This window comes from Topomyia yanbarensis, chromosome 3 (assembly GCF_030247195.1).
Source record: "Topomyia yanbarensis strain Yona2022 chromosome 3, ASM3024719v1, whole genome shotgun sequence".
NCBI classification, from domain to species: domain Eukaryota; kingdom Metazoa; phylum Arthropoda; class Insecta; order Diptera; family Culicidae; genus Topomyia; species Topomyia yanbarensis.
In genome coordinates, this window is record NC_080672.1 from 22499582 (window position 1) to 22502970 (window position 3389).

A 3389-nucleotide genomic window follows, 5' to 3' on the forward strand; every position below is an offset into this window, starting at 1 on the left:
GACAACCTGATTCGGCAACTCCCAACTCCTTTTCTCATAATGGGCGATTTTAATGCACATCATTCTGCGTGGGGATCACGGCGATGCAATCGTCGTGGGAATGAAATCTTGAAAATCATTGAAAACAACGGAGGAATCATTCTAAATGACGGAAGCACAACGTTTACCAGAGGCTCTACATCGTCCCAGATTGATCTATCTTTTTGCTCAAATTCATTAGCAACCGATTGCCTCTGGTCCGTGCTCACCGATCCCTGCAGCAGTGACCACTACCCAATTCTCATCACTCACAGAACATCTCCCCCCACTACCACCCGTCGACGTCGATGGATCTACAACAACGCTGATTGGACACTTTTCGAGGAAACCTTCTCCAACCTTTTCGACCCACAAAAACCATACACTCCTGATGAGCTTGCTGACATCATTCACCTTGCAGCCGAAAGCAGCATACCCAGAACCAATGGAATTCCTCGCCGAAGATCAGTTCATTGGTGGTGTACAGAAGTTGCTACTGCTATTAAAAACCGCCGACGAGCTCTTCGTATCCTCCGGAAAACTCCAACCAACAGTCCACTTTGGACTTCCAGATCCAATCAATTTCGACAACTACGCAACGAAGCCCGAAAAGCTATTACTTTGGCCAAATCCACCAGCTGGAACGAATTTCTCGATGGAATTCATCCCGACTCTTCTTCTGAAGAAATATGGCGACGAGTGAACGCCCTCAGCGGTAAAAGAAGAAATACTGGCTTTTCGCTTGACATCGGTGGAGTTACTAGCCTTGATCCCTGTGAGATTGCTGAAGAACTCGGAAGATTTTTTTCTTCCCTCTCTTCAACTGCTTCTTTTCCTCCTGAGTTCCTATCCAAAAAAACCATGATGGAAGCTAACCCAATTACATTTTTCCCTGATTCCCGATCCGAATGGAACAAACCCTTTTCCGGCCCCGAACTCACTTACGCTCTCAGTCAAGGACAGGGAAAAGCTACCGGATTAGACAACATCGGCTACCCTCTTCTTAGAAAACTACCACCATCCGGAAAAAAAGCCATACTGCAATGCTACAATCAAATCTGGAACGGTGATCCTGTCCCCGACTCGTGGCAAATGGCATTAATCATACCAATTCCCAAAAAAACTCAAGGAACAAGATCAGCAAAGGATTTCCGACCCATAAGCCTTCTACCATGCATATCCAAAACTTTCGAACGCATGGTTAACAGTAGACTAATCACCATCCTAGAACAACGCCAACTACTTGACAACCGACAACACGCCTTCCGGAAAGGAAAGGGTACCGGAACTTACCTTGCTTCCCTTGGAGAAATTCTTGAAAAGGCTAAAAAGGACAATCTCCATACTGATATATGCGCTCTCGACATTGATAAAGCATATAATACCGTTTGGCGCGAAGGAATCCTCAGACAACTCGATCTCTGGGAAATACGAGGCAATCTTGGATTCTTTATTCAACGTTTTCTCGAGAATCGAAAATTTCGAGTTGGAATTGGCGGAAGTGAATCGAGTATATACACCGAGGAGAATGGTGTTCCTCAAGGATCTGTTTTGGCTGTTACACTTTTTCTCATCAGTTTGAATTCCATCTTTGCTTCCCTTCCCAAAGGTGTGTTCATATTAGTATACGCTGACGACATCGTTGTAGTAGTTCTGGGACAAACCAAAGGAAGAACTCGCATCAAGCTTCAAACTGCTGTAAACGCTATACTAAAATGGGCCACCTCCGTGGGATTCAAATTATCTACATCTAAAAGTTTCTACACGCACATTTGTTCCTCCTTTCACCGCACCACCGATCGACCGATTCGGATCGCAGATACGCCGATTGCATACAAAAAGGAACCAACCATTCTTGGAATAACATTGGACCGAAAAGCCACCTTCATCCCCCACTTCCGGAGAATCAAAAGAGAATGTGACAACCGCAAACGCCTGGTGCAAACCATCTGTTCTAGACACCTGAAATGCAACAGAAACACTGCTCTTCTAATCAGCGAAGCACTGATCCACAGCCGTATTTACTATGGGATCGAAAGAACTGGAGGAAATACCCAAGGAATCATCCAGATACTCGCCCCACTCTACCATGGATCCATCCGAACAGCTTCCAAACTCTTACCCAGCACACCCGCCGAAAGTGCCTGCGTTGAAGCCGGCGTGTTACCGTTTCGTTGGAAAATTGCCCTCGTAACCCTTCGGCGTGCCCTTAATATTCTTGAACGTACATTCGGAGACGACGATTCCGCAACATTAAAAACAGCCAAAGAAATCTATTTAAACTTTACCGGGACTGAACTTCCTCCACTTGCCCGTCTCCATCGGATTTGGCCCCGTCCTTGGAATTCCCGTCCCCCTAACATCAATACTTCCCTGGCCCAATCAATACGGGCTGGAACAGCCCCCGAGATCGCACGTTCAGCATATAGCCAACTTATTCAACGACGCTTCTCCAGACATACTCGCTTCTTCACAGACGGTTCTAAAAAAGACAACGAAGTTGGAGTTGGAGTCAGCAGCAATGAAACCAGCTCAGCCCTCCGTCTTCCAGTAGAATGCTCCGTATTCTCCGCTGAAGCAGCTGCAATTGCCCTGGCCCTAGCTCAAAAATCTGAAAACACTGCTACCGTTATCTTTACGGATTCACTCTCGGTTCTTCGAGCTCTCGAAAATGGCCAATCCCGTCATCCTTTTCTCCAGGCCATTGAAAATGAATCGGACCCTCTTGCCACCTTATGATGGATTCCTGGACATTGTGGCATCTCTGGTAACGCGGAGGCTGACTCTCTGGCAGCTCGAGGTCGGAAATCCAGAAGAACCCTTACTAAAGAAATACCAGCTGTGGATATCATTCGCCATTTTAAGGACATCCTCAACAATCACTTCCTTTCCCACTGGCAAACATTTCATGGCCACCTCCAGAAGATAAAAGGCTTCCTCGTTAAATGGATCGATCGCCCAGATTGGAAGGAACAAAAAATACTCTCCCGTTTACGAGTTGGACACACAAAAACTTCACACGAACACACAATCTCAAATGTCCCACCACCTATTTGTGCTTCGTGTAACTCTCGTAAAACCGTTGAACATATCCTGATGAACTGCTTGGAGCTTCAAGAACTCCGTTCAAGACACGACCTTCCCCTTTCCATACGCGATGTTCTTTCAAATGATCCAGTAAGAGAGGAAATTATGCTCAATTTCATCAAGGATGCTAACTTATTCCACAACATATAATAATCAAACAATTTTCCTGGACATCAAAATTCATCATCATCAACTACGGGTCCCTCGCCACATCCGGACTGGATGATGGGAGGGTTTTCCGCGGCTCATCAAGAAACCACCATTCTTCTTCAAAATACTAATCA